This window comes from Glossina fuscipes, unplaced genomic scaffold (genome assembly GCF_014805625.2).
Source record: "Glossina fuscipes isolate IAEA_lab_2018 unplaced genomic scaffold, Yale_Gfus_2 1, whole genome shotgun sequence".
In the NCBI taxonomy this organism is placed as follows: domain Eukaryota; kingdom Metazoa; phylum Arthropoda; class Insecta; order Diptera; family Glossinidae; genus Glossina; species Glossina fuscipes.
The window spans coordinates 14,479,905-14,493,167 of NW_023998415.1; the positions used below are offsets into that span (position 1 = coordinate 14,479,905).

The following is a 13,263-nucleotide window of genomic DNA, read 5'->3' on the forward strand; positions in this document are numbered from 1 at the left end:
CTATCTATCTATCTATCTATCTATCTATCTATCTATCTATCTATCTAACTAACTATCTATCTCTCTCTCTCTCTTTTAAGATCTTCATAGAGTAGATTGACTGGAAGGCACTGTAATAAGTGATTGTAAAATTTTACAAAGCGGATGACCTAGTAAGTGCTTCGTTAATCAAGGGTAACGTGTGCAAAATGCACACAAGTACGAGGGAGATTGATGATATTTCGCTATAAAACTTAATATCAAATTTAATGTGTTATTAAATTTCTTCTTTATTATTGTCGTACTTCAATACGGTTCAAATTTTATACAAACATATAAATGTAGATAAACGCATACACATATATATATTATGTACCATCATGATTAGACAAATGTGATATTTTATATATCATTGTGAAAAGCCCTCCTGACTTATTATAATAAAACTTATTAATCATCCGATGTAGTCACATATGCAAGCGCAAGTGCCATACAAACATGTGTATTGTAGATGGGCGCACACCCGCAACACAAACGCAAACACAAACACAAACACACACGCAAAGAGTTTAAGGTTTTCTTATAATACGAAACCACAAAACTGCTCAACTAAAGCACAATTTAGGGTCAAATAGCTGACAATTTTGGTTTAGGTATATGCGTATGTGTGTGCATGCGAGTGTAAGTATTGTTTTAGAACATGTGTATACTTTTCAAATATGTGGTAAAGTGTGACCAATATGGTGATATGATGGCTAACTGAATAAGAGGGACACACACACACACACACTCGCTCTCATATATAGTAGAGCGAAAGGGAGAGCGAGCGAGAGTGAGAGAGAGGGGAAGATATGAAAAGAAATTTATATGTATTCTTACAAGCATATGTACCTTCGCGCAAATGTTAATGTTTTTATATATAATTAAAAAAAAAAAAAAAATATTCTGCAAATAAAATGTTAAGCTTTCTTCAGGTAAAATTGATTTAGTAAATTTACCACTTACTTTAATGCGGAATATAAGCAAAAACCCTATAGCCCACTATTAAACAAGTTACAGCATTTCGCTTAATAAAATTATTCATATAACGATTTTTCAAAGTCTCAAAGGTTATATGGGCGAACCGTTTGCAATAGCGTTCGTTCGTGAGCTACAGAACACAACAGAAAAATTTCTGAAAACTGATCAGGCTGACAGATAGGACCGTAAAGCTTATGTGAAATAAAAGTTAGGTCTATCTCAAGCCCTTCTGAGTGCTGTATACATTCGCAGTAACAAAAAAAAAAAAAGCGTAATAGTAATGAAAAAACAATAACTGCTTTTGGATTTTCTACTTGCCAACAGCTGGTTTGACGTCTGCGTGTTGTAAAAACGATATACATATGATGCGTGCCCGCTTGCAGTCTGCGTGCGTATTAAAGAATAGGGAGCTAAATGCCTTAAGGCGGTAATTCCTAAGATTTTGTATTGATCACGAACTCTACGCGAATTTATATACATATATACATATATGGTAATTTTTTGCGTTACATTATATATATATATATATATATGACTTTTTCATTAATTCGTTTAAGTCACATTGAAATTTTTAACACCCATTAAATTATGTACTTACGTAAATAAGAGCATTTGTATGACATATGTATTATACAATATTTGATTGTAAAATATATATGTATATTCATGGATTTCGAGTGAAGGCTAGAGTGAATGATTTTGTTTCTCTCTGCGCTACAAATCCCACAATTTTTATAATTGTGTCATTTAAAAAAGTAAAGTTAAGGCCAAGTTTCCGAATCCATCTTTTCTCCGGAATGCTCCTGCAACCAATGTGCTGCGTCTAATAAATTAGAAGGAGAGCATATGTTTCTTCTTTTTTTTTTTTAATCGTTGATTATTATCTTTAAAATTCACGCCCACATTGTAGTCATTTTATGCCTCCAAAGGACAATACAAATATGCATTTGAGTAATAAACACGTACCTACATAGATATCATTAGTAGTTTTTTTAGGAGTACGTTTCGTAAACGATACACGTGCTCAGTTGCACAGTAGTAGCGACGATGAGCAGAAAACGTGACAAAAACTGTGTTTAAAGGATTTTATTGTCACTGCGAAAGAGCACTGAGGCTGAAACGCCAGTTAAATCTACTTTAAATGTGCAAAAGCAGAAGAAAAAACTTTAATGCCTTTTAATAGCCTTAGGAAAAAACAAAAAAAAAAAAAAAAAAACAATTGAATAAAATTTAATTTTACTTACAAGCTTTATTGTTATTTACCTATATTTGCGATCAGCACTCAATTCTTTTTCTTCTAATTAGATTAACGTACTCTTTCCTTATATATATGGTTATTATATGGTTAAGTGTGTGGGTATTATGCGAAGATTATGCTAAGAGCAATGACGGCAACAGCTATGGTGAAAAAAATGATTTGACAAATTTTAATTTTCGTATATGAAAGCGTAAATGTGTAATGAGGGTGCGCGAAGATTATCTACAATAGCAAAATATATGTAGCAATAAAAACGAAAACAGAACAAAAGAACACTAGCAACGACAGCAATTAAATGAAAAGGCGACCTTAAATTTTTATTTTTATTTTTTTTTTTTTTTTTATTGACAATAGGGACACTGCCGGTGGCTAATAAAGTCGTGTTAGGAAGATTAAGCTCTTGTCTAGTGATTTCACTTACCCTTACGCTGTGGATAATGTTTGTGTTCACAATATCAAAACATTTCCTCGGAATGGCCGTTGCCGGGAGAAGAGGCTGAGAGCGATGCGAAAGATATTAAAAGTTCGTGAACAAGATCCCACAACACATAAACTGTCTTCGGCAGATGCAATAAAAGCGTTCCCTTTCACGAACAAAATTTTAATGGAAAGAGAATGAGGAGAAATATTTGAATATTTAAAACGAGAGTTTTATGGATATGAGGGATTGAAGACTAATTTCAAAAAATTTTTATGCTAAAGCAAGATATCTGTTCAACATATGTGCTCTTTTTATGCCTTTATTCCAAATTCCTTATGTCTTCAAGCATCAACATGGCGACAAGCACCTGGCTTATCGGCCAAGAATTCGCTGACCTGCTGATATGGTGTCGAGTCTAAAGGCAATTCTTTCCTTAGGTCCAGAGTTAAGTAGGCATAGGTTTTTGCTATAGCAACCTATAAGAAGCCTTGGCAAAATTACCCAAGGTTCCGGTTGAGCCACGGGCAGAAAGGTAACAATCTTCAATACCAGCCATCATAGGCAACTTTTTACGGACGGAGGCAGATACAATGCCAGTGGCACGAGATGCTGGAATCAAACGTACTGACACTGAACCGCATTTATCTGTTACTGGGGACTGTGTGGGGCTTATCGATTTTATTGCCCCAATAACCACGTCGAACAGGCTCCACAGTTAAATTTGCCAAAATAATTTCTCCACGGATAGCGGTCGCAACCTCTTTGCTGCATTTAACACCCGAACCAATATGGCCGTTATTGTCACCAATAGCCACAAACGCTTTAAAGCGCGTACGTTGATCAGCACGAGTTTGCTTCGGTACCGGCATGATCTTTACAACTTCATCACGGAGAGCAGCATCTAAGAAGAAGTTGATGATTTCGAACTCTTTGATAGGCAGAGAGTACAGGTAGATCTCTTCTAATGAACATTGTTTTCCCTCCTTAACGAAACCTCATAATTTGGTAACTGGTATCCAATCTTTAGAATCCTCTGTTTTCCAAGCACAATTTTCCAAAAAGCTCTGCAATTTTTATGCTCTCCATTGGAACTTAAAAATGAAACGCGTAGCAGGTTTTCGATATATTTATTTAAACATTATTTATGAAGAAAAGTTTGCACTGTTTGTTTTTTACTTTGTCAAAAGACTAAAAAAATTGGAGTTTTTCCTTCACATACACATCAATAGACAAAAAAAAAAAAAAACAATATTTGTATAAACTCCTCAGGTGCTTCATCAGTTGCAGCAGACATGTAGATGAAATTCTTTTTTTAAGGCCGCAAAGCTTGTTGCGAGAACCAATTTTTACGTATTGAAAAAATCATTTTTTTAAATACATATTACTTATGGTTAATAATCTCCTTGAATATTATTCTATTTTCTTATTTTCATCCTAAGGAAATTGACGAACACACGATTTTTTTCTTTAAGAGCTATTACAATGCCCTTCCTTCCAATGTCCTTCCGTAAGTGGCTGTGTGTGGCTGAAACTTTTCCAAGTAGTATTTTCCGGATGCTTATCTAGATTATACACCCATTTTTTTTTTTTTTTTTTTTTTGAATATAAAGAGATTTTTAAAGCATATATATAATGCAATTATACCGTACTATACTCTTTGAATATATGAAACCACCTAGAAGGACCGGAGACACACATACACACATCTTCAATTCAGAGTCACTTTCTAAATCGACATAAGCGTGCCTGTCCGTCTGTCTTTCCTTAGAACTTACATCTCGCAATTATTGACATATATTTCTTTGTTTAAGTACAAGTCCTATTAAATATGGATTCCACATCGGCACACGATTGTGACAATTTCCCCTGCAATTTTTCACTATAAAGAAATCGTGGTATGTGAAAAAATTGTAATTTTCAAAATTTTTCGAAAAAAATCGCAGAGCAGTAATATTCCAGTGCACTATAATGATGCCACAAAATATGGATCGGAGGTTGCGGTATAATGATCCTCAGAAGAAGTAAGCCTTTTTGTGGTAAAATAGTGTAAGTTTTTAAAATCCACGTTGAGATTTGTTTCGTAATTGTAATTTGACTTAAAACTAACTGCACCAAATTCGTCTCATCTAGGTCTATTTATTGCATCCCACCCGGGATAAGGGTTCTCATCAAAGGTAAAAAAGGTATATTTTTTCATATTCTTTATAATCTGACATAGGAATTGACTGCACCAAAGTTGAACTATATACATCTTTTCTTTCGAACTTCAATTCCTTATATGAATATTTATTTTCTTATATATATATATATAATATTTCGTTCATATGGTAACGAAGTCTTACTTATAGTATTTATGACGAAAATAGGTGAATAGTGATAACATCTATGACAAGAAGACTAGGTTTGCGAAATTTGAACTACACCAATTCACATTTCGTCCCCGTTTCCATATGTATGGGCTCGCATGAGAAGTGTGCTTTTACATGGAAACATAATATGATATTTTGTCATGGATTTCATCGCGAATATAAATAAAGAATTATTTCAAACTGCGACTTCATCGTGTAGGGTATTTAAGCATTGGCCTTGCCCGGCTAATATTACATTTATATAATAGTTTTGTTTCAAATTTTTTATAAATTTTATTAAAAATGAAATTTTATTTTTCGAATGATAATAGAAAAGCGAGAGGAAGGACATGCTACGAAAGTATCTTGTAAATTATTAAATTATATACAATTTGACAGCATGTCACAAGCAATTATAGGAAATTAATTATTAAGATAAAGATATATATATATAAACTGATTTTGCTTGCGTACGGTAAATATATGAAATTTTGACAACTAAAGAAAAGTCATAAACGTCTATAATCAAACTAATTAAAAACCTTATTAACAATTAGATCCTGAAAATGTGTTTGAAGAAACTAATCACAAGGAAAACGGCAGACGACCGGAACAGCCATAAATAATAATTAGGAAAAAAAAAAGAAAAGAAAAACACAATACACTCTTACATCTGTCTAAGATGAAAAATTTTTTTACAAGGATATATGTATATGGAAAGAAGAAGCAAATGCATCCCCAAGGCAGAGCACAGAAATTGAATGCGCACAAAATTTTTATAGCATGAAATCGAAGCGTAAAAGCTATTTAATCAAATGTTAATTGCAGATATATACCAATAAATAAGTTAATAATGCAAATGCCGTTTAAAAGATTAAAAAAAACATTCCACTCAACTTTCAATATTCTGTGCCTTGTGTTGATTTTTAGAAAAAAGAAAAAAAAATCGAACAAAATTATAATATCGAGCAACGAACAGCGAGCAACGAGCAACGAGCATTTTAATTCCATATTTCATGTATGTACGTCATTGAACACTTACATGGCCTCGCTCGTGGCTCACAGAAACGATGTAAGATATATATGCTCCTAGTAAGCAACTTCATATAAGGCAGCGAATAAATTCGAGTCCTTTAACCACTTGCCTTTAATAGTTCAATGTTTGGTCATATTTCCGCGCAAGTAAGGTCCGAGAGTATAATAATAAACGAAAAAATGATGAATATGAATATAAATACTATGGCAGAAAACGAATCGAGAATTCTCGTCCTCTCTTGGAATAAGAAAACTGGGTTCATATACCGCCAGCGAAATTATCTCAATTTATATCAATGTCAATTACATTGAAAGTACAGCTCATTAAAGTGTTCCCCTTAATTTTTGACTTATTATTTCTACAATGGGGCAACATATAAACAACATATACTACTAGTTTGCCTAAATGGCAAACTGAAGAAAGATTAAAAATTCCTACAAGTAATAAACACACACTCACTCAATGAGCAACTAAACGAAACCGTCATTTGTATGGTTCGATTTCCGTTCAATATTTATGAGAATTCCTCCTCACGTGTTATGAAAAAAAAAAAAAGAAAAAAGAAAAAACTTATAAACCTGGCATCCCGAAGAGAATTGAAAGAAGGAAAACAAAAAAAAAAGGTTTTTGCTATCGAGAAGAGGAGAATTTTTTTGAAAAGGGAAAATTCGTAAGGAGGGAGAATAAAAACGAAGAAAAAAAAAAAAAAAGAAAAAAGAAGAAATGGTCGTGAAAGATGTACAAATATTAGAGAAATAAAGTCTCGAAAGTGCAATTGAAGATATTTCTGAAAAACTGTGGAACCCTTTCAAATTACGTTCCTAGAAATTGTAAAATAAATAAATGCGAACGTTTAAGCTAAATCGAAAGGACTCATAAAGCCAACAACGAGCACAGACAAGAACAAAAAAAAAAAAAAAAAAACCATAAGTAAATTACATCAGCTTTTTGGTTTGTAAATGAAATTTGTTGCTTCATAAAGCTTTCCGTTTTCCCATCATTTCACTTACACAAAACTTAGATATTGATGTTTGAAGGATGTACGTTTCAGTTATTTCCAATGTGTCCGCTCAGCGTATTAGAGAGTTCGATGTCAACAAGCCATCACCATACACCATTGCATTGTTAGTCTGCTTTAATCTGACAGAAAATGTAACTAAAAAGCTATGGAAGCAACCAAGTTGGATTTTAGCGAAGACGTAGTAAGTGAGAGAAAAATTCGAAACTGATTTGCGCGATTTCGTTCAAAAAATCAAGTGAAATCTCAGGGAATTCAAAAAGGGTGAAAGGAGCGCTCAACTCAAGAAGAGCTTGCCGCACGGTTGGAAACAACAACAAAAGCAATTTCAGTTCGATTGAATAGAATAGAGAAGGAAGTGAAATCAATTAAACGAAGACAACAAAAAAATCGAATAGTGGACATGCGGCTTGCTAAGCCACCATGAAGAGTTCATTAATAGCACGTGTTGAAAAAATCGATTCTGTCCGACAATCGTAAGCGAAGAAAAATCACGAATCACAATCATGATAACAACCATCCGTTTCTCCTACAAAACCGAATATTTATGCCAAGAAAGTGCTACCGGATCATCTACTGCGAACTTCTTAAGCCTGGCTCGGAGAATTTCTTTAATATGTGAGATTTTCTGACGCGCATTATTATTCCTTTTATTACAATGCATATGCTTAACCCTATTCAGCGGTTACAAGAGCAATACGCTCACTGCATATTTCCGCTTGCAATCCTTGTCGTATGTTAGTGATATTAAGAATGAGTGAAAATGAATGAGTAAAAATTGGAATTATAAACAATTATACGTTCATTTATAATGAATAATAATTGCTCTTATGAAGCTTTTAATAATTCGCTTACCTGATATTACCTGCAAAGTTTTGCCCAATATACTATGCTATAAATAAGGCGTCACTAAATGATATGAAACGTATAATCCAAGTCATGGCCTGCTATAAGTGGTATAATGCTTATATATACTCATACAAGTGGACGCTGTGAAAATTATTAAGTACTTAATAAAGAATAATTTAATGAATTATTGTCTATTGAATATAAGTATAACCACCTGCTCAGTTACTGTTGAAGAAGAGAAAGGAAATGGAAATGAAAATGGAAATTTCAATTATGGTTTGCGAGCAACTCACGGCAAATTAATGTTTTCAACTTTTTCTAGGCATTATGAAGAGAAAAATGCGCTTAATTAGGAAAAAAGAAAAAAAAATGTTTTTTTTTTTTTAAACTACAACACATTAAACATTAATTAATGTTAACAACACGAGGGGAAAATTTATGTCAAAATTACAAAAGACTAATAAAAAAAAACAGAGGGTACAAATTCTCTCTCTAAATATATATATATATATATAAACATTGTTTTTTTTTTTTCTTCTTCTTCTAACAAATGCCAAGTATTGGATTGTTTTATTTGAATGTGAATGGATGAAAGAAGAATTTTTTTCATATATTTCTCACAATTTTTTTTAATTTTTAAAATCTTTATTAAATTGAATTGTTTCACTCTCATCTCAAATGCAAACAAAGCAAATCCTTAATATTTGACCTAATTACTGACATTGACTTTAGCAGCCATAAGAATAGGAAAACCTAATATTTAATGAGTTTATGAAATAATCAAAACCAATTAATTCAATGAGTTATTTGGAATATTGAAAGAACCAATTAAAGGTCAAGCAGTACGGAGAAATGAAGATATATATATATATATATATATATATATATATATATATCGAATCTTGTGATATCCAGCAACAGTTCGTTATTTTTACTTTCTAATGAATTTCATCTCGATGAACGTAAACACTACTTAAGTATTAAATGTTGTTGTATCACATGAAAATAGTGCATAACATACATCTATTATAACATAAATCATAATCGTAAACAGAAGAGAAACTTAATAGAGATCACAGTAAGTATTTTATGCCAGTGTGTAGGCATGGCTGATCGGTTCGATTTTTGTGGAATAAAAAATGAAAATTTATTTTACATATTTATTGTAGTTTATGAATAACGCTTGGCTAAGAAAGAAACAGGGAAAGCAAATGTATTCTTAGTTTATATTCGTTTCTAGGCGTGCCTTTTGGCGCCGTTTTAAACAGAGATGGTTTATCACACACTACCACATAGTTGGAGAATTGACAGGCGAACAGACGCACGCGCTTAGGTGCATTCCGAATTTGAAGCTGACCACGAGTTTATATACTTTTTATATGAAGCTATTTTGAAGCTTTCGTCAGGGCGTTATAGAGGTTTGCACAAAATAAAAATTTTTATTCTGATACACTATGATATTTAGTAGACGTGACCGATTGATTCTATTGTTTGTCAAATACTTCAAGTAAGTACTGTTGCAATTTATGAATAATGAGCAAAAAAAATTAATATTCGTTTCGCTATTAAAAACACATTTGAAGAGATGAGAATGAAAAACTCGAAGAAAAGTACATAGAAAAATACGATAAAAAAAAAAAAAGCAACGACATGAATAAAATCAATTTTTAAAGAAAATAATAATATCCCTGAGTGATATAATGTGGATTTCATTTCAGATACCATTCATTATTACTTTCGCTTTGAGTTTCATAAAAACCACTTTGTCAATTATTTCATTCCTTTCCTTTCGTACCGCGTTCATAAAAACTTTTGTTCGGGATCAAAAGCGAAATGAAGTGCAGTTTAGTTGACATTTTGCTGTTATTGATTTTTTTTATCGAAATTTTAATTGTTACGAATTATTATGACTTTCTTGGCTTGTTGGCTTGTGGGCTTATAGATGGAACAAAGGAATCGAACGAAAGATCGATGTATTTGTATTCATAATAAAACGAAAATGAAGCAGACTTCGTGCTAATAAAATAAATAATTTTATCCAATTCTTTAAAAATTTTAGAAAAGAAAAGGCCAAAGGTCATACAGAAGACTTGGAAGTTTTGTGCACAAAGGCAAGGGCTGTTGCATTTTTATATAAAACGGATTTTTATACTCTACTCTACACTACTTGTGTCACAAGGTAGATGTATGCTACACCCGAAAGACCGTAAGGTAAATCCACTCTTTTCATACCGATCGATTCAGAAAAGTTTTCAGAAGTTTTACTTTTTTGTCGACCTTTGCGTCTTGGGTTCTTGTCTTCAACCTACAGCTCGCAATTTTTAAAATATTTTGTCCAAATTTCGGACACCTACTATCCTAACCTATTTTGGCCCAAAGACGAACACTATTGAAAGATGCTATTCGGTGCGGAGTACTTTTTCGTTGCACGAATAACAGTAAGGTGGTAGGTAGGTTTCCCTTCATTTTACAATGATTATTAGCAATGTCCAGTCCGGTTTGACGAAACGAAAAGGAAATGATAAGAAATCTCTCTCTCTCTCTCTCTCTCTCTCTCTCTCTCTCTCTCTCTCTCTCTCTCTGTCTCTCTCTTTCTCTCTCTTAAAGATCGTTTCTCTATTATAATTTCGAACTTAGACTAGATTGGCTTCTCACTGTTCTCATTTTATCTTAATTGCCTTATCTCATATTTCCTATTTTGTCATACATCGAAGACCATCTTTCCAATATTATTATGAATAAATTCGTATGCTTAATGGATTAAAAAATTCAAAAGTAAACTCTTTAAATAATAAATTGCTGAGAAAAACAAAGTTTATCTCTCATGTAAAACTTAGAAAAGATTTTTACATTAAAGTGCAATTGCCGAATGAGAAATTCGAAGAATAGTAAATAAAGTAAGTAACTAATCCTTAAACTACCAAATACCAAACCATACCAAATAAACATTGCATGATGAAAATAGAAAATAGAGTTTTTTTGTTTTTTTTTTTCAATACGTTTTGTTGTAGATGTTCTTGTGAATCTCTTACATATCAATTACTATGTATGTAAGAAAGCAAGTTTGTTTGTTTTTTTTTTTTTTTGCCTTATTCGCTTTATATGTTTGTGTAAAAAATGTAAAATTGATAGTCAAAACAAATCTTGCGCATATTAATTAACAAATCATTATGAAAATAGAAAGGAGTTTTTTCTTTTTTTAAATCGGAAAATATCTCAGTGAGTGGCCGAGCGAGCAAAGAGTCTCGGACTAATAAATCAATGGTCGTCAGTTGAAATTTGAACTGCGGGAGAATTTTCAGTAAAGCCTGATAGCCTTAGATGCTAGTGCTTTAACTGTTTAGTCTTATAATTTATAGCCTGCGTACATTAATAATAACATTAATAATAATAACAATAAGAAGAACAAATCGGAAAAAAATAAGTTAATTGATCGATACAGCCCCTACAATTGGCAATCGCTGCTGCGCGAATAATCTACGTGTTATCGTAAATGTTCGAATAAACACTGACACGCAAAATAGCGAGCGCGTCATTTTGTTTCCTTTTAATTTTCGATCTTCGAAGAAATTCTTATTTGGTGGCTTTTAATTGTACGAGAAGAACTTCATATATCTACAATCAATTCATTCTCTACCTGATCTAATTTTCGAGATACTAATGGCGATCATTTTGATCGCCTAGTTTTTGTCGACTTGTCACAGTCGTAAAAACGAAGGTACGAGGCTGAAATACGATTAAGAATCGCATGTTAAAAATCTGGCTGCGATCTGCCAAGATATACGTTCATCATAAATGAGAAACTTAACCTAGTTTTGATCATGTAAAGATATTTCGGAAACCATTCCACCTAAATGATCGTCAAGTCCGATCAACTCTTCCGATCGCCGTACTGATACGTTCCCAATTAACAATAAAATCTTAATTCCAATTTGCTTCTAATTTATATACAATTTATTTGTAGCTGGATGTAGAATAAAAGCAAATTGAATTGAACCGAACTGGAATACAATTTTACCGTTAATTTTGAACAAGAATGCAATGCACCGAAGATCATGAAGGTAGTCCCAGAGAACATACGATTCACAGGCATTTGGAATTATTCACACATAATCAAAATTTATCGACGAGAATATGGAGGAATTGTCGTTATTGGTTTTTCGAGGTTGTTTCGATTTCTTTTGTTATGTGGGCGTGCATTTAGAAAAATCACAATCATTTCTTAAATTTGGAAGCCTTCAATATCTTAACTTCATTTTCAAGATTATGGTGATTTTGCCCAAAAAAAATTGGTCATCGAAATGATCCATTTTAGTAGAAATAAGTATACGCAAGATATCGGTAGTTCTAGTGTTAAATATTATATTAAATTTCAATTTCTAAGAAATTGTTGTTCATAGCCTTTTCATTAGCCGCTAAGCTAAGAGACTTTTACTTCGTATCGATGCTTCAATCAGTAGATTTCAATCTAAAATGTAGAGATTTTAGAATTTTACCATTGGAAGCCTTGGGGTAGTCTGAAATTCTTCTCTTAACTCAATAGACCTTGCTACAAATTTCGGACCGAGGTCCTTTCTGAAACCCGATAATTCTTTCTTCCGTATGTATTATGTATAAGAAAAAACATTAACTTTAGTTGTAGAAGAAAAAAAAAAAAAGAGAAATTATAAAAACTCATAAGCCTTTCTCATCATCGAAATCATCGACATAACACAATAGGATTAAATTATGGTATAGTAATTGAAACTAAGTGACAGGATCTCTTTCTTATTCATTTTTTTTTTTTTTTTGTTTCTTTGCTTTCGCTTTAGCTTTTTATATCTTTGACAGGCTATGTGTAGCAGCAACAGACCGGGTACCCCTTAGAATTTTGCTGTCATTGTAGCAAATTTGTTTGTTTTTTTGTGTGCATATTAATTAGAAAAATTAACGACAACGAATTATATGTATGTATTCTATGCATATAAAGGATGCATGTTTAAATTAATGGATGAAATGATGTCAAATGCCGTCAAAGGCACATAGTTAGCTAATTATAATAATTATGCTGTTAACACGACAACGACTGCTGCTGTTTACGGTGCCGTTGTTAATAGTAAATGGAAATTATTTTTATGTGTCAGGGCAGTGATGACGATATCAGGCGTACAATTGTCCATTCTTACGCGCTCCGATCGTACTATATTTAAATTTGCTGCTATGCGCATAATTGCATTTACCATTTAATGAATATTATCGATTTTCACTTCAATAAGCATTTTAGTGTCAACTGCAACTGGCGCTTAAATCTGATTATATTGGCTCCACATAAATACACACACACACACACACACA

At 32.5% G+C, this 13,263-nt stretch overlaps 1 pseudogene; it reads right to left on the reverse strand.

The window, feature by feature from the left end:
• Positions 1-2,869: 2,869 nt before the first annotated feature.
• Positions 2,870-13,263, reverse strand: part of LOC119632425 — a 20,802-nt pseudogene continuing 10,408 nt past the window's right edge.